Genomic DNA, 23,791 nt, shown 5'->3' with positions numbered 1-23,791 from the left:
GACCTTTTTTTTGTGCATTTTAGAACTGGTTAATTAGCACAATGTTATTAATAACAAGCTTGAGATTTAAAGAAACAAGATTCTTCTTGGAAAAGATGTCATGGCTAGTTATTATCTGCATTTCCTAAAACAAATTACTTCAGTGCCTAGGTTTGCCATTTCATACCCGGAGAAGCTCCTGCTAACATGGAGGGTGGTATGTGTAAAGAAAGAGGCCTCTGGCCAGGACCCATACCAGTTGGTCAAAATTAGCAGTTTTTGAGATGCAGTAAGTTGGACAATGATAAATACCCAGTCCGGCTCTCCCAGTCTGCATTCCCTTTGTGGCAATTATATCCTAAAATGACTCAAAGTTGAACTTTGTCATCATAGTGGAGGGGATCAGGAATTCATGACTAAGATAATGCATCTTAAAAATGTCTCAAAAACATCAAAAAGCTGATGAAGAAAATCCTGTCATCTTGGTCTATATTTTTCAGCTGCTCTTAATTTGAGCCTATTCCAATTACACTCCACATACTTGAATGGAGCATGGGGGTAGTGTGGGTAGTTACTTTTCCAGAGTTGGTGATAGGACATTCAAAGAAGTAGGAAAAGGTCTTTTCAAGTCAACATGGCCCCAAATTCCTAATTCCTTAGACTTCAAAAGGGCTCTGCTAATTTAGGATATCAGGAGCCTGAACAAGTGTCCTTTTTCCAGTTGAGATTTTTGCAGGACAGATTTTCATCTTCTTCTTCAGTAAATGTTGTTCTTCCCATCCCTGCAAGCTTCTTAACTCTGCTTCTTAAATATATATATATATAGTGCTCTGTCCCCTATGTGTTAATGATGATCTAGCAACAGCAGGCAAGTTCCAAATGGAAGTAACAGTGTGTGAAAAAAGCCTGGAAGAGAGACATAGAAAGTTCTGCTTATTGGTGAATATTCTGCTTATTGGTGAATGTTCTTAAATGTAGGCAAAAATGGGGTAATGAGCCCCCTTTTCTCTCTGTCAATCTATATATCTGTTTACTTATTTATTTTTACTTTGCTCATGGAAAATAGAAGACAGAATAGAGATATAAATATAAAATTAAATATATAAATATATATATATAAAAATATAAAAGAAAAGTTTGGAAACTTTGGAAAAGTATCTATTTTGTTTACTTTTCTCTCCTCCCATAAAAAGATCAAAGAGCTTTTATTTAAAATAATGGCATTCTTATGAAAGTGCTATAAGGTTTAAAATACACATTTTGTTTCCCACAATCGTTACGTCCTGTAATTTTTACTGAAAGAAATTTGTGTAGGTTAATATATTGACATGTGGAATCAAACCATGCTCCTTTCCAGGCCTCATTGTATATTTTCTCTTCAGTCTTACTTTAAAAGTTTAAATATTCAGCTGTACATATTATCATGCAAAAAATATTAACACTTAAAAATGACTGTGGAACTAGTTGCCAAAGGTGGAATAATGCTGCTTGTGTGGCATGGAGCTGACGAAGTACAAATAATAAAAGTAATAAATTTCATTAAAAAAAAAAAAGAAAATGTTCTGTAAGGTAAATAATTTCTGCAAACGCTGTAAATGAACTATAGTGAGCTTCACAGAAAAATGAAAGTACTTTAAAATAATTTCACCAAAATTGCTACAATAAATTTCCAATTATCTTTAGATTATGAGGCTACTTTCTGAAGGAGAAAGTCCTGTCTAATCATGTGAAAGTCCCAGATATTGTGCAGTCCACTTTGACATATTTAGTACCAAGAGATGGCAAACATTTCCAGAACACAAATCTTGTACTTACAGGATACCAGCCCCCATAATACTTCCTAAACAATCTATAAATAATTCTCATGTGAAAAGTTATGGACAAAACAGAGTCTGACGGAAATTTCAGCAGCAGATAGTCCACTGTAAGAAAACTGGTGGCATTTGAATGAGAATATTTCCGAAGGCTCATTTGGCATGAAAGATAGCAAAGCCCATGCTCAGGGTGAGGACTGTGCAGGACAACCAGGAAGAGGTCATCTAGCAGTGATTCTCACCATTTCAGCTCCTGAGGAATTCACTAACCGCTAGATGACCCCTGCATGCACTGGGATACACAAGAGTGGGAGAGAGACAGAAATCTCAGCTGCCTCATCCTCAGACTTTCTCATGGGACACAATAGATCTACTACATGGAGACAGGAACAATTTTCAGGTCATTGCGCTGAATCCAGATTTTTTTTTTTGCTGTAGAATCAGATTTTAATTATGGCCTAAATAAAGTTCTTCTAGCCTACTTTCTGAAAGGATTATTTTTATTGTGTATTTAAAACTTTATTTACAAGACTATATTGCTGACCTATAACTTAGCCCTATACCTAGAGGACAATGGAATTGCTTTTCAGCTAATTGCTTTTATTTCATCTGCAGTGCTTATTTTATTTTTATTTTTTAAATAAATACTTTGTCATTCTTCTTTTCTGTTATTTATCTATTTATTTATTGGGCAGTGAGTTCATTCAAAAATAATCAATCCTTAATGTTTACTTTTAATTTTTAAAATTTCTAAAATCTACCTTCAGGATCAGTAGATTACAGAATTTTTTTCAGTTTCTTTGTAATTAATGTCTTCCTATTACCAACAGAAACATTGATACTTTAATAATTTTTCCCCTAGAAAATTAGAAACCGGATGAATAGTCTATATAACTCTCCCATATTTCTTTTTCAAATGTCATCTTATTTTGGGACATATATTTTCTTGGATTGTATTATTCACTACTATATGACATACTCTTTTTTTTAGAGAAAATGTAGAGACAATTTAGAGAAATTTTCTTAGAGGGGTGTTACCATATATATTATTTTAAATATATATATATAAATTTTTACTTATTTATGAAAGGTAAGTGTCCAAAATGTCTAGGGACATATATTGCATATACGGCAGGCACAATACACTGCTTTGTAGCTGTTATTGCTTAAGCCATCATTGGTGAATTCATGTATCATGAGCTACATGAATTCTTCTGAACTTGGAAAGCTTTTATATGATTCCCATTTCTTAATTTCTTTTGGCTTTTTCCATATTTTTACAGAAATTATCAGTTTATAAACAACTTTTTAATTTGTTTTGTTTGTTTTGTTTTTGGATGATAAATATTCTCTTATTAGTATAGCCCACATTTCTGATTTTTACATTTTCAGATTTTTTTTTTTGACAAAACTACATTGTATATGTATATCATTTGAATTTTTTAAAAGTAAATCAAAATTGTATTGTTTGGTGATGTGGATATGCCTGTTTCTGTTTTTATTTTCCCACTCCTATCCTTCTTATTTCCACTTAATTTTGGGCAAGCACATAACATAAAACAGAGGAGAGAAGAAATATTTTTGGCTGAAGACATTGGAGTAAATCACAGCTCTTGTGAGAAAATGTCATGAATATCTATGTAGAACAGACAAGACTTAGATTTTATGAGAAAGAGAGAGAAAAGTGCAAGGACTCAATTTATCTACATCTGAATGATAAAAGACTGACTGAACCCTTCTGGTATTGAAATCTATGCTTTTAGAGAGAGTATTTTTAATTTTTTGAGATAGTATTTTGGTCACTAAATCATTTGTAATTCATAAGGTCAGAAGGGACCATTGCAATGATATAGCTTGACCTGTACAGTACAGACGATAGTGCTCCCTAAATTAATTCCCACTCAAAAAAAGAATATATCTTTTAGAAACATAGCTTACTTTAATTTGAAAAATCTGTTGATGAAGAACTCTGTCATGTTTTTGGCAGTTTTTGCTTTACCAAGTAAACCGTCTTTTATCTGAACCTGTAAGTTCTTACACTTTTACCTTTCTGATTCTCTCCTCCATCCCACCAGGGGAGAGTGAGCCAGTGGATATGTGTACTTAGATGCCTGCCAGGGTTAAACAACAGCAAACTCACAACTCTGGCAAACTTTTAAGAGATTTTTTCACTTCAGCTCTTAAAAAGCATACATTTTGATTGAATCCACACAAAGCTGTCTTGAAATTCTGTGGCTCTTGCCTCTCCTTCCTAGGCTACCTAAGCATTTGTTATGAATATCTATTACTTATGTAAATACCTGTGGACTGGTTGAGTCAAGCCTTCAATATCTTTGTTAAACTCACAGATTGTCTGTGATGCAGAAGGAAATGCAGAAGGCATTTCCCATTCCTTCATTTCTGCTGGTTCTTCCCCTGTTTTCTGACCATCTCTTCAGCCTGTCGAGATCCTCCTGAATGGCAGCACAGCCCTCTGAGGTATCAGCCACTTCTTTCAGTTTTGTATCATCAGCAAACTTGCTGAGGAGTCACTCTACCCATCACCCAAGTCATTGATGAATAAGTTTAACAATACTGGTACAAGTTTAACAATACCCAGTATTGACCCCTGGGGGACACCACTAGCTACAGGCCTCCAACTAGCCTCTGTGCCACTGTATTACTTTTGTCCCTGTCTTCAGCAAGGTGCCTGAAAGCTTCAGCTCTCTCATTAGGCAGGTTCATCTCACAGAGTTTGCTTATGGGTAGTGCCACACCAGATCCTACAGCAACTGGATCCATCTTAGAAAACGCATGCACACAAGCAAATAACACCCCTTCCAACTGTTTTCACTTTTCAGTGAAAGAAAACAGTGCAAATAATAGTGACTACAGCAGTGATTTCATACCAATTTCTTTAATGATTTCCATGTGAAAGGTGATTTATTTCACTGTAACATGAAAGATGTTTGGCTATTCATTTCACCTGTGTAGCCCACACATGGGTTGATGCTGCAGATGGGAAGCTGTCTCTGTTTCTCGGTGTTCAAGAGAGAGTTCTATTTCTCTATATCTTTTTTTTTTTTTTCCTTGTTATACACAGGATACCTCTGGCACATTGTTCTCTTTAGTTGGTTTCCAGCAATATGTCCATCATTGCAGTAGCTCGACAGCTCTTATTCCACTGCACTGGGAAGAAAACTTGTAGATGTAAGAAAATAGATGTATATGTCTGTGTGTATGCTGTTGATGTTCATCATTTGTGCTTTTCAAAAACACCTAGAGTTAACAGTATGCTATACATAACTGCTCATTCTTATTCTGTAGGAGTGAGTCTTTGTTCCCTGAATTTGCCATGGGCATTCTGGTGTTTCAACTTTATCTCTGACATACCACTAAGATCATGTTCTTTTGCTGGCAGATTTAAAACAAAACAAAAACAACAACAAAAACAACCAAACCAAACAAAACAAAAAAAAAAAAAACAACTCACAAACCAAAAGCAGAAAAACCCTTAACAAACATATGTAATTCCCTTACCCATTTTAACATAAGCGTCTGAATTACCTTTTTAATGTGCATCAAGATTTTTGCCAATTCTGGATCTATAAGATTTTAGTAGGATAAATATTGTTTGTTCATTTAACTGTGCTATGTGAATTACTGAATAGTCTTAGCTTTTAATTAAAAAAATAGCAAATATATTGGTCTTACACTGTTTTCTGGATGCTGTCTAGTGTTCATACTTTTCTCCTTAGATTTCCTTTGCATTCTTTTGGATCTCTTTGAAGTGAGTGGCATGGTTTTAATGTTGACCCAAACCGAATTGGTTACAGTAAATAGGAAAAACATTTTAATATAAAGACTGCATAGACAAAGATGATAAAGACAATTTCAGGCATATAGAAAAAGCAGACAAGGAAACTGAAATCAAGCAATTTCTGCTTGGGTCTGGTAGATGACTGATTTCACACGCTTTTCAGCATAGGAATGTGGATGTTCATGAAAACTTGATCAAGAGCCATATCCCCAAAGCATTTGCATATCTGAAATAGAGTTTACAAAGATTTTAAAGGCCTACATCCAAGACTGTCATCCAAAACTTCATTTGTTCAGACAGACTTAAGCCTGAAAACATCACTGAACTTCAGCAGTTGTTTGTGGCAAAAAAAAAGTTAACTGTGTTAACTGTTAAAAAAAGTTAACTGTGAGAAGCTGACCTAGTCGCAGTCAGCTATACGAAATGGCATAATGCACCTCCTTCTGCTGCCAACAAGGCTGAAGTCACGACAGTCCCTTGAGTACGTCCATGCCTGCCACTCATAACACAGCATGGCTCATAATTACCTGCATGGTAGAAAAGTATTACATAGTGTATTGCTTATTGTCGTGAAGAACTGCAGAAAATGGTAAGGAAGCCTGAAAATATATTGATGTGTTATCAGGAGAAAAATAGGGTTCTGATAGTTACATTAAAAATTTGAAGGTGATTATTGGTGATGTTGAGTAAGAAGAGCAGACTCTAGAAGCTAAGGGGTTTGAATAACACTGTTCAAAGTAAGTGCATGCTCTGTTGTCTAAAGGGACAGTGGAGTGGATAAGATATATTCAATAAAACATTTAGTATAGGATGTACTAATGTAGAGTACTAGTGGAATCAGATTAGATTTGAATAAGCTGCTGTTATGAGGCAAGTGTTTAAAGTAATACATAAATTATCCAGTGTCTGCTTATGTAGTCTAAAAGTTAGTTTTTAAGCTGACCCCATTTAATTGTTTCATTATTGGTTTGGACAAAGACTGGGTTAGATAGCATAGCCCACATACAGGGGACTGTAAAGAGAGAATTCAACCAAGGAATCCACAGCGATCTTACCAATTTGTTTCACATGGATTTAAAACTCTTCTCCTTGCCATATAGTGAGCACAAAAGAGATTCTGACCAGGGATGGTCATTTATTCTTGGAAGCAGCAAATCTCCAACAATTGATTTGGTTTTGCTCTGTCCCGGTATAATTAATAAAGAAAGTCACTTATGCATTTAAAAAAGAGGGTTCGCTTGTTTCCTTTTTCGTTTTGAATAATTTCTTTCTCATCTGTCAGAGAAGGTATGGTTTGGCTTTTTAGAAGAATATTTAGTATGTGGGCAAGGCTGCCACTGATTTTAGCATTCTTGTTTCTCAAAATGGAGAACTAAAATTAGGAAAAAGCATATATGACAACATTAAATTTCTATCAGAGCTGTGTATATTCACTGTGGCAATATACACCCAAGATAGATGAGGCCTTGTCTGCCAGCTTTCCACTCCTGACATCATCACATACTTGTTTTTTAGGGTAAATTCTGAAAACTTGTGAAATGTTGTATTTGTGCTTTTTTGCCTCTGCTGCTAAGTCATTATTGTCTCATCTCTCAGAAAAAGTATCATCCAATTTTAGAAGCAGACTTCACATCCATTGTTTGGAAGAGAGATAGACAGTTTCGATTGCGTTCTGTGTTATAAACAGCAAACTTACTACAGAAATAGCTGGACTTATTGCAGTAAAAAAACCCTCTATGCTGAGGGCACTGTTTGCATGAAAAGCCTTCTGTACATAATGTGAAAGTTTCTACGACTGAGAACTGCACAGTAGTAGTAGTTAGGGCTTTATTACTTAGTTCTAATTTGTATTGATGGCCTAAAAAAAGTAGCATGCTTTGCAGTTCTATGAAAGAAAAGATTATAAATGGAGATTAATTATAATTTTGCTAGCTCAGTACTTGTAAAACTAAAGCAATTTATATTCTTTCTCTTAATGATCTCCATTCCTGATTGCAGTAATGTAATCTAATTGTGATTATGATAGTATCTGAATCATGTGGGCCTCTATGTGATTGGAACTACTCTTTGCATTAAAAAGTAATTTTGGAGTAATGATGAAAAGTTACTGTGGAAAATTGGCAAGTAATATATTTTACTCTGTATCTTAAGTTTCTGCTTTCATTTTTGATTATATCTTATAGCAAGGATAAGTATGATACTATATCAAGGATTTATTACATCAAAGACTTATCAATGATAACTATGAGTATCAAGGATAAGCATGATATTATTGGAATAACACAGATATAGTTGAGGCAAGAAATTGAGGTTTTGAGATACTAGTCTGGGGTTTGTGGAGAGAATAGGGAGACAGAGGAGGAGTTGTATCAGTATTCCTGGGAGATGAATGTCTTCAGAGAGAAATGCTGCAAGTATTTTGGCTGACATAGCAATGTCAATTTTGATAAAAGTTAAGCACAGTAAAGGTAGTCAGGTGGTTTTCTGAATGATTCTTTGAACTTTTAGTTCCTTGCTTGCAGATGAGAGAGGCCTTCAAGAGAGCCAGAACTTTGATAATGATGGCGTTTAACTACTCCATTATTGACTGCAATAAGTATGGTAAAACTAAGGAAGGAATACTCATGTCTCTAAAGGTAATGTAAGATTGCCTACAGTTTCTTGTGCACTTTATTGAATTGTCTTTCAGAAACTATTTGAATTAATTCAAGGATTTGAGCCAAGGGTAATAAAGGGTGATGAACTTGAGAGGTATGAAAGATCCAGCAATCTCAACATCATTTGATTTAAAATATTTGTTGAGGAGTAAGAAGCAATGCAAGTCTTATGGCAGGCTGACTTTGAGGGAATGCAAAGTGTGCTAAGGAATTTTTATCAGGATTTTATTATAATGTATGGTAAATCTACTGAAGAAAATTGGAATATATTTCAGAAACAGTTGGAGGACATTTGAAATTCATCCTGGTTTAAGTCTAAAGGCGGATAAAGGTAACAATGCCCAATGTGGCTAAGTAGGGTTGTATAGTAAAGAGTAAGATAAGCAATAAGCACAAGGTGTTGAAAAAAATGTACAAAATCTGGTAAGGTAGAGCAGTTGAAAGGCTATACAGGATAGTCAGAAGCAAACCGAAAGTCTAATTAGAAAAGCGAAAAGGGAATGCTGAATGCTAACTGCAGAAAAAATATTTGAGATGATAATAATATCCTGTGAATGTACTCCAGAAAATTAAAAAGAAGAATAGATCCACAAATCATGATAGTGTGGACAAAGAGATAATGGATTTGTTTAGCAGGTTTTATTTTTGTGTGTGAATACACAGAGGCAGATGGGTGGATGGATGGGCAGATGGAGAGCTGTTGAACAAAGGAGGAATATTTTGCTTTAAGTTGCAACATGTGTATTCTCACCTGAAGAACTGACAAACATGAGATATCACAAAATTCATTTCGTAAGCAGTTAATGTGACCTGATTGTCGGTACTAGATGCAAAAAAAATCAATCTGGTTTCAGAGATTCAATCAAACTTTAAAGAAAACCAGAGCTACTGATACCATTCATTTTGGGCAGCACCCAAAAACACAACACTGTAACCTGTAACTATGTAGGGAAAACATGAGCAGAAGGAGGTGTGCAGCAGGTAAGGTATATATCTCAGGTACCTGAGATAACATAGTTATGAGCCTGGTGTGTTGGCCCCTGGATCTGGTAAAACTGTTTTGGCCAGGGTCTTGCCACCAGATGGTCCCCTGATAACGAGCTGGGCACAAAGCCAAGATGTCTGGCTCCAGTTTGCACTTTGCTTTGACCCTGCACTGTACTTCAGACTTGAGTCACCGAGTCACCCAACCACAACCAAAATGCACTGTCAGGTGGATCTGGTAGGGCTCTGCCATGTCTGTGCATAGTGTGCCACTCTGCATGTAGAAACAGGCACAGTTGTTTGTTTTTTTTTTTTTTTAAAAAAAAGAGATTACTTACGAAAAGCTGCAAAGATTCATTCATCTTTTAGCTTCAAGAGCGGGGTTCCAGCATTCCCGTCATGAGTTACAAAGAGCTTGACTCACTCATTACTTTTGTTGCATACTTATAATTTCTCCTAGCTGTTGTTTCCCTCTGCTAATGGTTTTCATAGAAAAGTTTGGGCTAACCTATAGCTTTAGCCTGGCTGGCAATAATAAATGCATACAAGAATTGTTTTCTTCAGAATGTCTATTTCTTTTCAGAAGTGTTTTTTTTGTTGTTGTTTTTTTTTTTTTTAATAGCCAGTATTATTATTGTGAATTCCCCCATGATGCAGTGATGTTTGCTCCCCCTGCTGTCTCTACAACAGCAAATTAACCAATCCTTTTGCCCACTGAGAATATATATTGATAACGTTGATGCATAGGATAATTTTGTTAAAAATAAAGACTTCTAGCAAAGGGATGAAGGAGCCAACCAAGGGAATATTCTGTATTTTAGTCCCCAACAGCAGTATGTGCTGAGCAAAAAAGTCGACAAAAATTGATCTAGTGGAAAGATTACTTGCTTTTCTAAAAGACTACTCCAAACAAGAGAGATTTACGAAAAAAAAAAAAGGGGGGGGGGGGGGGTTACATTACTAAACCTCTTTGTGTCTGAGAATGCTTAAATACATATCTTGGAATAGCTCAGTTTTACTGCAAAAAAAAATTACTGCTTTAGACTAAGCCCTGGTTAGATGTGTTTCTGTAACAAGCTCTGCTTTTCATTCCAGTGATCTAATCTGCTGACACTTTGCTTCAAAATTGATCTTGTTTTACCTGGGCAGGTACTGAAATGCCCACAGACACCTGTAAGGCTGTGTGAAGGTACTGTGGTACTGCATTTCGGCAGTGCCAAGCTGCTCTCTGGCAACCAAAATTTCCAGAGGTGAAGCCTTGGTCTGCACAGGGTTGCACAAATCTGCTAAAATTATCAGTCCTGCTCTTGGATGCCTTTTTCTGCAACTGCTTATGTCAGTGGCTGTTTAAAGAGCTATCTATTTAAAATATGCTCCCCTCTCTTTTAGCAATAGCTGAAAATTTTCCTCTTTGCATTGTAACTGTCGCTGCCTATGACTGTGTGCCCACCAATACTTGAGGGCGTTAGGGGCATTGTAATGAATGATTTGGAGTGCAGCCATGGAGGGAAACGTGACCTGGGTGTGGGGCATCCCCCCAGATCGAACAGGGACAGCAGAGGTGGCAGCACCACCCCGCTGGGGCACCCCAGCCAGGCTGGCTATCACTATTTCATTTAACAGCTCTGCTTCAGAAAAAAAAAAAAGAAAGAAAAAGCCAGGCTAAAAGGCTTCCGAAAGGAGCAGGCTGGCAGGAAAATGTCTCTTGCGGAGGGCCAGTCTCTCAGCAACGCCGCCCTCCCGAGGTGTCAGGAGTTGGGGGCCCCTTGCCCCCGCCAAGGAAGTTCCTCGGGTGTCTGTTAGACATTGAGCGCTTTGTGATAGGCCGCGGGGCCTGCCGGCTGTCAGCCCACTCCCTTAAGGGAACTTGACAGATCTTAAAAAAAAATCAATTTTAAGCTCACATGCCCCAGTGGGTGCCAAAGCCACTTCAGAGAGGCTGAAAGATGGCTGAGTCGACAGGATTTGACTTCCAGAGGTAGAAAGGTGACAAACTCCATCATGAGAAAGGGGCAGCTCAGGGCCTCCGAGGCCGAACCTGCTCCCAGGATCCGGGGCCTGGTGTTGTATTGAACCTATTTATCTCTTTCATGGGCCCAAGGTACCACGGGGAAAGAAAAGTTGTTCAAAAAACGCTGGCAGAATTCAAGGGTGTAAATGATGAATTACTTTTCATCAGCTGAAAGGAAACATACTCCGGAACAATACTGAAAGGGAGCAGGAGCATCTGACCTCCTGCTTCAGAGCAGCCAATATCTTCATTCAAGAAGACAACCATGAAATTACACAGAAAATGGGATTGTCATGAACAGCCCCTTGAAATCTCAGTATACAGTCATTACTGCATGGGAAAAAGCCTTCATCCACACATCATAACTTGTAACAGACAAGGGTGTGTGTGTGGGGGGGGGGAGGCTGGAAAACCCTTAAAACGGGCCTTGGAGTTACCAGTAGGAATGTAGAAAATATTTGTTGATTCAAACTTTTCCCCTCTAGTCTCCCAAATCATTGTAAACAGACATAACAATGTTCTAACTTGATAGTAATACTGGCTTTTTGGCCACAGACAGCTCATTGGAGCTGTTTTGTAAATCAAAAGAAAGGAAGAGCGGGGGAAAGCCAATCTATCGCTTTATTTATATTATCAGTCTTTGGTGAATGATTTATCATTTAAGTGCTTTGAGAAGAGAGTCCAGAAACCATTGTCCAATTAGTGCTGCCCTCTTAAACCACATACTATAAATATTCGTAATTATCAGAATCAAAAAACAATGTTCATCAAGGCTTCATACTCAGGGTAACAACTTATTTTCTGGATTTGCCCAGCAAAATTTATATTTATCCAAATTAGGCAGAGAATAGAAAGCAAACGAGGCTGTTGGTTTATTTGAGAGTGAAAACAATCACAGAGAATGAGAAGACAGGAATACAGGGATAAAAATATAAAAAATAACACGTTTAACTGTTTATTTCTTTATTCTTGCAGACTCCTACATTGACTTTAATTAAGCTAGCCCTGGGCTAGTGGGCATGGGTAGGATTTTTTTTTTCCTTTTTTATTTTTTAATTCCTCATTAGGCTGTTTTTTTCTTAGCTCTCGTGGCACTAATGACTAGTCCCATTAAATAGGTCAATGGGCTTCTTTTATTTCAAGTTTTATATAGACTCATATTCCACTGAATCTTAAGCACTGAACACCCAAAGTCTTTCTAGGCATATTTCTTCATTCCTGTTGATACACGTGTATTTATTTCTCTTTTCCCTTCTCCCCACAGCAGCTGAGCTTTAATTTCAACATTCCTGCAGAATGCTCCGGAAAGTCTGGGCCAGCCATGTGCAAAACTATGTCCCAGGTAAGTGCTTGGCTGAGCTTTGCAACGTGTTGGCAGCAGCAAGGAGGAAGAAGAGGAGGGAAGGTGCTCCGTGTGCCTGTGCACCACCTTCCCTACCCTTCCCCTCTCCAGCTAGGAATGCTGTTGGCAGGACCAGGGGTAATGTAAATGTGCTTATGGCCACACCATATAGCTGGCTATGGGGACACCCGACCCACAGAGCAAAGAAGTCTGACATGAGCACAAGCAGTGCATAAAAGGGCTGTTGTCTCAGGGGCAGGCTTCTGTGGGAGGGCCGCTGCACAGACTCCTGCCCAGTGGGGCTGGACTCACCCGTTGCAGGACTGAGGGACTCAGACTGATGTGAAGAGAAATGTGACAGAGAAGTTGCCTTATGAGGGAAAAAAATATTTACTTAGAAAAAAAAATAATATGCATATATATATATATATATAATATATTTTTTTTCCAGGTTAAAAAAAAAAAGTGAATTAATTAGATTTATTTAATCAGTGTCAGGAGTGAGAATGTGTTGCATATGGTTTTCCTTGATGGTCAGCCTAGAACATAACGTTCTATGTTCTTATGTTCTAGCATTGCACATGAGATGTTCCTGCCTCTATTTCTGCTTTTCAAGCAGGAAACAACAAAAGAACAGTGTTTCCTAAATTTTTCTGTAACCCACAATACAAATAACTGTACACATGTGATTTAGAAGCAGTTGTGGATGTTTTAAGAACTGTGGTACCCTGTTGTTCTGGGCAGCAGTCTATAGGGAGTATCCCTGGAGACATCAGGTTGGTGCCTTAGATTTCTCTGTGGCAGAGCAGTGGCTCTTCACTTGTGAATGATTCACACCCAGAAGAGAGAAGCAACACTATGGACTTATCTGAATGCTTTCCAGCCTACTTGATTTGCTGCATCAAGACTATAAGCTGGGAGTGAATTCTCTATGTCTGCTCCCATCTGCTTACCAGGTCCTTGAAATATGTTTGTGTTTTTTTTTTGTTGTTGTTGGTTTTTTTTGTTTTTTTTTTTTTTGTTTTTTTTCCATGCAATCTTTTAGTAAAGGAGACCTTAGCATCAAAACATACTGCTCAAAATATTCAATATCATTAATGTGTCAGGTAAAAATATGGACAACAGATGTGAGCAAACTGGAAAAAGTTGTGGTCTGTCTTTGCCACAGGTAGGAACACAGCCGTTCTTGTGCAATGTACAGGAAACTAGGTGATTGTGAACTAGTTCAAGATTCAAATTCAAAGTCTGACCCCTTCAGATCATTTGAACTGTGTTATTTCAAGTACAACTTGGGCTAAAAATATATATATATGAGTCTCAGCTCATACCTCCTAAGTCTGTACTCAAACCTTTATTTCAAAAGCGTATGAATCAGCCCATCTGAGCTGTCTGCGTCTCTCTGCTGGCCCTGAAAGGAGTCCATGTAGGCCTTCCTCCCCAGCCCTTTGCCTTAAGCACAAGTAGATGAATCTTACAATCGAGCTTCAATTTGTAGAGTAATTAGGACCTTGACTGTGACAACCTTTATCCTGTCAGCAGTCATGGTTCAGCTCATAGTTAAAATGCCAGTGGCAACTATATTGCAGCTATTCTAAATATATCCATATTTTAACTAGATGAGGTGATATGTGGTTTTGATTGCCCTTTCCTCCTTTAGAGTTGAGCAGTGATGAAACCAGCTTTTCTGCGATGGGAAAGGAGGGAAACCTCAACGTACAACCAAAGAGCAGCAGCAGGGTATGGTGAGTATGAACCTGTCATACGCTGTATTCCACAGCAAAAGACATTTTTTATTCTGATCTAACAGATTAGGTGCGTACAGCTAATCAAGCAACTTGACCACTGAGCAATCTTTAATGCTTCAACAAACTGACCTCAAACTATTCAAACACTATGCAGCTGAAACTTAGTCTTACTATATACATAGAATCTTTTTATTTTTAATTTTTTGTAACCTGCATGTGTTTCAGCACACTTCTAAGGAGCTGTTGTTATTCTAATTATAATTAAGTCACTTGAAATAAATCTGGAGATAGTAAACTGTAAAAATATCTAAATAGGGAGCTGGTCCATTGATTTTATGGCTAAATCATCACCTCATGTATAAATGATTCTCACATGCCACAATTGATAAATACTACTTTTAGTTTAGCAGTAAAAATGCTGCTACTAAAGTGGAAAAATATTTGAAAATGAAAATAAATACCTCTGTTTTTAAGCAGAATACCCTGTACTATTGCACCATTTAGGCCAGTCTGAAGACAGATTGAACTTTCGGCATAAAGATCAGTGCTATAGATGAGGGATCTTCATCTCATTGGGAAACACTCAGTTGTTGCTTCTAGGGAAGGGCGTTTTCTACCCAGACCAGAATTTCTAAAGTATTAGGCACCAGAGAGGCAATTAGTAGAATGTTCGAAAGAGTCTGGGCACTGGATGCCAATTGAGTTTCTAGGTGATTTTTGAAATTGATGCCTAGACCCCATCTGCATCCTTTGGCATCCAGATACCTTCAAAATGTCAGGTTTAGATGTCTGCTTCCATTTGTGATGGATACAGTCTGTAGCACAACTAATTGTGACTGACAGCACAAAAGGACAGGTGCAAAATTAAAGCACAGGTCTAAAGGTTTGGTCCCATGTAGTTGATGGACATTTAATATATTTTTAATGTTTCACTTTCACTGGCTCCTTAATTAAATAAAAATATTTTAGATAGAGCAGCATAAATCAACTTCTTTGACTGATATGAATCCTGTTTACTCTCCAACTCTGAACTCAGCAGGTTAAGTAATTGGGAGACAGAAAAGTTCCTATATTTCTATTTCCAGCTGGTGGTACACAAAAGGCAGGAAGTTATCTCATTAATGGGGCACCAGCTTTATGCAAATTATAGTAACAAAAAGGCTTCCCTTCATACTTTTCATAAATTACCTAATAAAGTAGGAATAAATGGCCATATTCAAGAGCCTTTGTTGTATTTTTAGCACAAGACTCTTTCTGTTACTGCAAATATGACTAAATGCGCCTTGTTCAAAAGGGGTGTTTATGAAATAAGGCCACTCAAAAGCTTTTATTCCTTAACAGCCTTCAGTTACTTTTATGGCACAAAATTAACATAATTAGTCACAGAGAATAGATGACATAAGCAGCGTGCCATGCACAAAAGGGGAAACCAGTATCTAAGGAAGGTATTTTGAGAGATCAAAAATTTTCAAAGTGCTCAATACTAGAAGGTCCTTTTTATTTGTGCACAGCCTTAAGATACTTTCTTACTCCGTGAAATTCACATAATGAGATGCAGCAGACAGATGACATTAGCGATGAGCCATTAGAAAGAGGTCAGTTTCCTCTGAAAGATAGTCACTGTTCCTGCTCGTCATTAATTTGCAGCTTCAAAGCAGTGAGCATATGATAGTCTGGCATGTTAAGCAAGTTGCAGTTATCTTTAAATAACCATTCTTTTCCAGTTATTAGAAGCTAAAGTTTTTAAACTTCTGACTGAAAGCAAAATTAAAGCACGCAGCAGTGTAAAAAGGCTATGAAGAGATTAGAAAAAGGAAATCAAATATGTTTTATAAATGAAGTTAGCTTTTCCCTGGGGAAAGGCTGTCTTAACTTTTAGTTTAAGAATTTGGGGTTGTATGTAGACCTCATAGACCTGATTGCTGGATGAGAAAAAAATAACTGTTTAGCTGCTCTCTTCTTGTTGATTAACATGCGCTGATCTAAAGTGCAGAAATGTTCAACTATTTAGACGACATTGAAGATGAGAAACAAAGATATCTGAGAAACTTCAATGAGGTGAGAGAAGGCAAAATGATCTGCTTATCACTTGGTGTGAAGTTTGGTTACATCTGTGGTTTGGCAGTGAAATATATTTGGATATTAAAAAAGGGTTGGGAGACTTGAATCATGTCTTTTCTATAAATGCTTAGGAAATATGCAGAAGTGTAGTGCAGTAGGCAACAGTCAACTCCAATGCACAGCACTAAAATCTTCTTATAAAAAGACTTGTCACATCTCCAAATAATGTCACATGTCTAGGCTGGTTCTAAAAAACTCTCTTGTTTTATAATAAATATCCTTTCATTTCTACTCTTCCCTTCATACTTAATGCTGAAGCTATGTCATGGGTGAAGCCTCAGAAGGACCCCAGTTTAAGCATCCCAGTCTCGTTTAAGTGCAGACTTAGTCATGGTGCCTGAGCGATGCAGAACAGAAGGCAGAATTGCTAATGGATTTAAACTGTTCCAGGGTTACTGGAGTTAACACAAGTATGAGGAAATAATAAAGTAATAACCTGCCCTATACACATTATCATTAATGAGAGCCTTTTTTCTTAATTTTGTGGTCTGTTAGATCATGCGTCAATATACCCCTAGCTAAAGACATATGAACCACCCAAATTAGAATTAGTTTCCCTGGTTTCTTTCTGTTGCCCTTCTGCAGAGAGGGGCCCCAGCTCATGCCCGCACGACTCACCCCCATTCCCCAGGTGCACACTTGGTACAACTCACCCATCCCCTACACTGTTAGCACAGTCCCTGGCACAGCTTCGGCCAGGGCCAAGGTGTCTTCCTCAGCCTAGACACCCCACTCTGCGCTTAGGGAGGTCAGGCAGTCATCACTGTGCTATCCATATCATGTTTCTTGTCCTCAGAGCCAGGTACCAGGCCCTACCTTGCTTAATTATAAACTAATTGATATACAACACCAGAGACCCACCTGTGGCCAGCTGCCCATTAGAAGTACCTGCCTATTTCAGTCCATGGCAGGGGAACCTTAGGCGTAGTAGACATCTAGTGTAGGCAACACCATTAAATGTCTGAAGTAAGATGGGATGAAGCTGGGCTAGTTTCTATGGAAAATCAGATAACTGCACAAGCCTGGGGGCTATCATTCATCTGTAGTGTTTTAATTTAGACTGGACTTTCATTCTGCACTGTGATTTACTTGGGATGAAGCAGGGTTCACTAAGTGAGGAGAAGTGCAGGATGTTTTACAGCCTGGCTGTGGGCTAGGCTGCTTTGAGACTCATTTAGAACTACCAGTAATACTGTATATATATATATATATATATATATATATATATATATAATTTTTTTTCAGTTAGTTGGATCTGGTTATGGATGCATCATAACTGTTTGCACAGCATACACATGCAAATTTTGGATTCAGAATTGATTCCGTGCGTAAATTCTCCTGAAGACCTGGAATACCCTGATTTGATGTCCCGCCCTGGTTTCCTAGGAGCACTTCTGGTGCTCTCTGCAAAATTCACAGAGCTCTAGCTGATTTCAACTGTTGCTTCCAGTTGTGCATGTATCTCGTGCCAACATGGGCTTCAAATGACTTATTTCCCAATTGAGTTTTTATTTACATATGATTACCAATATTTTTAAGATGAGAGGGTTATACGTATCAAGCCTGTGGAGTCCCATCTCTGAAAGCCCTGGTTTCTAAGCAATCTTAAAACACAGACTGTCTCTGGTCAGCACTGGGGGCCTTGTTCCCCAAGGTGGAGGATTTCTGTAGTTGCAAACCTTACCATTGCAAGGGGAAATTGGACCAGCTGAAAAATTAGGAAACAGCTTGTAAAACAGACACATGTAGTTAAGATCAAGACTATAAAATAAATAGAAAGTTAAAAACAAACGATCCTTCCCCCCCACACACTTTCTTCTGCAAACATTAAGGCATTAAAGACCTCCATTTAGGACACTGCTCTCCCTCATTTTGTAAGAGTTATCCCTTAGTTTGTTATGCTGTGCTTTTTTAATAGTTATTTAGGTATGTGACAATATTTGTGGACCGCTCTTTTATGACATGTTAAAGAATATGTTTATAAAGAGCAAGGGGAAAGACTGGACAGATGGTGTTATATTAATCCTAACCCCTGGCCCTGACTTGCCTGGTTAACAGACACTGCCATTAGTTTTGAAGTGCAGGAAATCTTCTTTCTTTTCTTAAGACAATAAACAGAACATTATTCAAACCTAAATAAGTGGTGTTGAGTTTCAATATTTTGGCCAAAAATTCATCTGATTATTGTATTTTTTAGCTGCAGAAAATGTTATGTTTTAAGGCAAAACCTGAAACCAAAAAAAAATATTTTTTTTTTGGGGGGGGTTGTTTTTGTTGTTGTTTTTCCTAATGGAGGCTTTAGTCCTGCTTCTAGTTTGCATTTTGAGTCATGTCCTGCAGCCATACTGTGGCTCTCGCATCCTCCTATTTAAGCAGACCAAAGCACACTGAGCTGCTCGAATCACCTTGGTCAGAGGCAATATAAAAAGTGCTATATGTTACTTCTTGTGGGTGCTTAGTGCTTCATACACTTTGTACTAATAGGTCATAATCACTGCCAAAACCAGAACCCTCCTTGTGCTCTTCCTGGGTCTTAACCTGTATCAGCTTATCAGTAAGTTGGAATAGGGTCTGGAGTAAGATTCATGACATGAATTGGTGTGTTGGCCTGTGTGCCTTCTGTGGTGTAATGCCACACATGTTTCTGTAGAAAGAAAAAGCTGGACGTGCTAAAGCTTATGTACTGAAGTGCAGTTTATTAAAAAAAAAAAAACAAAACAAAACACCTTGCTAAAGCTTGCACATGGATCAGGCTTTCACCACACATCTTTGAGAAATTACCGAAACTCATGCACTGTCTTTATGTCCAAAAAGTGAAGCAGTTACTATCAGAAAATGTTGTTCTCAACTTGTCTGTGCCAAAATTGGTGAAACTGATTCCAGCTAGTTTTTAATCTATTTCCACATATATTGCGTGCAAACTTTCAAGCGGTAATGCGGAGATGGTCTCTTGAAGATGAGCTTATTATGCCAAGTCCAAAAAATATGGATGGGTGACTTAGGAGAAGGGAAATATGAACATTCAATAGATGATGAAATAAGCAGCACTGAAAGCTGAAGAAATGCCACTATTATTCTGCCAAATCAGTGAACAGGTATACATGGGCAAAATATATCTGTGCAGAGATGTGTAAGCAGCAAACCTGTTCCAGCAAATGATATACAGTGAAAAGAAAGATAAGCTGCAAGATCAGTTTGGTGAGAATGTGGAGGAGGAGGAGCAAGATTTTTCTGCTACTTGTAATGAAAACTTAATAACTTTTAAGTGCATTTTATTATATTTAGCCTGCTTCTTCAGGGGAAAATGTGTTTGTGATATGTTCATACAGATATTTCTGTTCTTTGCTTCTACTAAGTTCTACTTTTTCCATTTTCTATTTTTACATGAAGTTCATGTAAAGTGATGTATTATTATACATCTATCCCCAAATGAAAGTTTTAATCAAGAAGAACTTACTATTATTAATCTTCAATTTGGTTGATGTTATTCTAACTAGACGTAGTATAGCCGCACAGGTATCTTCCAAAAATGTCAACAGAATTTGTCTTGTTGCTTGGTTCCAGTATATGAAGTGTATGAGAATTAACATCTAGTCACCCTGAAAGCCTTTCAGAGTAGTGTATTTTGGTTTTCTTTTCAGTGAGATGGGTGATGGGGGGGAGCCTTTTTTTTCAGCAAAAAAATAGATTTTTTTTTTATTTTCATTGAAAAATATCCACAGATATTTTTTGCTTACTTTGAAAAAAAAAAAAAAAGTAAGAATTAGTATACACCAAACACAACATGCTACTGATAAAGAGTTCAGGCTAGTACTTGACATTAGACAGTACGAAAGGCTTTGTAAAAATGCTGTGTTGACCTAATAATACTCCTATTTACATCAGCAGGAGTAAATTTAATCAATGCTGAGTGTATTTCAAAGTCTCATGCCTAAAATGTCAAAAGATACTACTTCGGAACCTTATATGTAAGTCTGATTATACAATTATTTTTTGTTTAATATTTTATTTTTTGATAGTTTAGGTGCTGTATTTGAGAGTTATAAACAAAAAGACACACTGAAGTGGAGATGTTAGTAGGACTGGGTTGATGCAGTGATATTGGATATTGTCAAGTGCTCAAATTAAAAGTTTTTAATTTTTGTAATTTTCAAGTCCTGTGTCTGTCATTATCGACAATTTTCTATTATAAATACTGTGTCAGCAAAAGCAATTTTGGAAGATGGATACAACGGGGAAGTAATGCAGAGAAAAATGGAAGGCATCAGGACTTTTCCTGAGATTACTGTAGTAAAAGGAAACCAATGATAAGGAAAGAAATACAGTGAAAGGAGATACTAGCAATTTCTGTGTGTCACATTTCAGAATGGATTATTTCTGCTTTAACTAATAAGAATCTATAGAACGGAATGAGCGAGTTATGAATTGGATGTTCTTGTTAAGGTCTAGTTCAGTTTAATTAAAACACGAACTCTAAAGCAATATATATATGTGCATGTGTCTGTAGACACACAGTCTGGTTTCTATATCAACATACAAACTGATATATACAATGCAGACACCCTTGTTCATTATACCTAAACTTTCTCTTTAAACACAAAGCTTTATACATTATTTTAAACACATTTTTAACACATGTTAATAATATTCATGCCGCTGCTTTGAAAAATCTGCGAGATGTGGTTAATGAAGAGAAACTGCAGCATAAATTGCATGTAAAATATGCAATCCACAACAACATATTTTTTCTCAAGCTACAGTTTTTTACATTAAACATCTTTTAGCTTGTTTAAATTTATTCGCTATTGTTTATAAAGAGCATCATCAGCCTCTACTGCTTGAAACAACTACAAGTAGTAAACCAGGCAATCTTCTTATTTTAATAAGATTCTTTGGTTAAAAATAGATTTTAAGTATATCTCACATTAAAGGATGTAAATCCTAATGAAATTGCTGAAAACGTTTCTCATTTTCAAGTTTTTATTCCCATACAGCCAAATACTGTTCTTTTTTTTTTTCCTGAAGTTAATCAAAAGTCATAGCTTTTTTTTTTTTTTTTTCTCTTTTGACACCAGACAGTCCATTGTGTATTTTCTGACCTGTAGTTTTCTAAATAAGTGTCATCTGAAGGTCCATTTCAGACATAAGCTGTAGTACTGAGTAGCATGTTATTTTATTAAATTTGAGATATTTTTTTCAGTATTTCACCAAAATGTCCTTGGCTGCAACTTTAATATACTGATGGTTTTGCCTGTTCATAATTGTCATGTATAACAATTTACTTCCTTCCTCTTTGCATCAAATTGCACATATTTTATGTGCATTTTTTCCTCAGTCTCTTCTGTTACAGAAGCAACAATACTAATTCCTTATTTATTTATTTTTGCAAGTCCATTTTTCTATATGTTTTATCATTTTTGCTCTTTTCTTGTAGACTTTCACTCCAGTTGAACCACATCTTTTCTTCACTTGGATACTTCATGACAGTGTATAGTGCTACAGTTGGGCCAAATAGTATCCAGACCAAGGAGTGTAATGGGTGTTTTCACATTTCTTACAGTTGTACACATATATATGTATAAAATTTATGATTGTGGAGCTCTTGCTCCATTATATGACTGGATCATGATGTTCCCTATTCTGTATTTATTTCTGATACATCCTGGTTATTCCTAACTGACCATAAAGTTTGTATTTTTCCTTCTTTAATTAATGTTATTTTTTAGATCATTTCTGCAATTTGACAAGGACTTTTGAATTACAGTCCTATTCCTTAACGTTCTGGAAGTCCATCTCTGCTTGCTGTCAGATTCATATGTTGTGAAGTTTTCAATTTCAGTTTTTTACATTTGGTGTCCAGAAAACTATTCTCTCCTCGTATACAAGAAATATTTGTATGAGCTAGTACTCAGTAATCAATCCAAGTTTTTACAGTTTAGGAGATTAGCCCACCCGTACCAATTGCTCTACTTTATTATTATTATTAGGATAACGGATGATGACCCCAACACTATAATTTAGGTCAGAATTCCATTGTGGTAACACCTATAAAGCACACACATGAAAATGGGGACCCTGATACAAATAATCTGATGAAAAATAGTGTTATTGAATATGACAATGAGAAATTGGTGATATTGCTACATCATCCAGTCAGTCATATTAGCTGTATATGCAGCTTGGCAGTTCTCAATCATTTTAGTGCGTCAATAAATGAACACGTGCACCTTTTAAGCCATTCTTCAGAAAGCTGACTTCCTAATGCAACCATGGAAGTCACAGATATTGAAAAATGGGTGAAGAGAGGCTTGGACTGCACATGATATAAATAAAGATGGGTGTAGGCGTGACAGGAAGCAGATGAACATGATCTTGGGGGTGGCATTGCTGAAGAAGCAGTGGATAATACAGGAGAGGTATGATGATGTGAAGATAAAGCTGGAAAAATGGTGCAATAATAGTTAGAAATGGATGACCTATGCACACAATTTATGCTGGTTCTACAATAAAGGAGAAATTGGCAGCCCTATGAGTGATTATTTCGCTGATTTTTTTACTGAATTGATTTAGAAGACTGAGTCTAATTTACTAGAGACAGAAAAACACCTATTAAAATCTTTTTTTTTTTTTGTCATTTTTGTTTTGTTCTGTTTTGTTTTGTTTTGCTTTGCTTTCAGGTGTGTGCTTCTTTGCACTAACACTACTTAGAAGAGCAACAAACTGTAGTGTCATGTGGTTGTGGATTTTTTGCTTCTGCAACTTAAACCAGGGCTGTTTTGTTTCTTTCTCTTGCTGTATGTGGTATTCAACTATATGATTTATTTGTCTTTAATGTCTTCGGACATACCTGAAGCCTGGTGTTGCAGGGATGGTTAGAAAAGTTAGAACTTACCTACAGTATCATAGGCTTTTGCTAAAGGTCTTTAGAAGGGACACAAGGCATACTTGAATTTGAAGCATGGTCTGCATAAAGCAGACTAGAAAACAAGTTTGACTTTGGGCTAGGAAGAATACTGAGGCTATTTGAGTAGATTTGGCCACTCTTAGTTTATAGAAAATTAATGGAGCTTTCATAAGTTTGTGAGAATTGCTGATCAGCTAGCTCCCTGTCCAGCAAAGCAATCTGCTTTCTTCAGAGATACAGCTGATTTTAAGATTTACAGTCAGACCCTAGGCCCCACACCTCAGTCAACAGGATCAAATTTGAACTGTTTTGACTGTTTGTATAATTTTTGTGCTATAGTATAACACCCTCAGCTTCCAAATGATCACTGTGTGAAGGAAAGAAAGTAAGCCTTATTTTTTTTCTTACAGATTAAAGAAGGGAATGAGTGCTGAG

General features: G+C 37.0%; 1 long non-coding RNA gene across 6 annotated transcripts in view; it reads left to right on the top strand.

Moving 5' to 3' along the window:
* LOC121072363 overlaps window positions 1–23,791 on the top strand; it is an 85,917-nt gene that overhangs the window by 27,607 nt on the left and 34,519 nt on the right. For 3 of the 6 annotated variants that reach the window (XR_005821156.1, XR_005821154.1, XR_005821153.1), the window contains exons 1-3: window positions 10,990–11,219; window positions 12,509–12,586; window positions 14,244–14,328. This is a non-coding gene — a long non-coding RNA (uncharacterized LOC121072363). Of the gene's footprint in view, window positions 1–8,114; window positions 8,229–10,989; window positions 11,220–12,508; window positions 12,587–14,243; window positions 14,329–16,710; window positions 17,297–23,791 lie in introns of those variants that run through there. The other 3 variants (XR_005821152.1, XR_005821155.1, XR_005821151.1) reach the window with 3 other exon arrangements.

This window comes from Cygnus olor, chromosome 6 (genome assembly GCF_009769625.2).
Source record: "Cygnus olor isolate bCygOlo1 chromosome 6, bCygOlo1.pri.v2, whole genome shotgun sequence".
NCBI classification, from domain to species: Eukaryota; Metazoa; Chordata; class Aves; order Anseriformes; family Anatidae; genus Cygnus; species Cygnus olor.
This window is presented reverse-complemented; position numbering and strand designations above follow the sequence as displayed.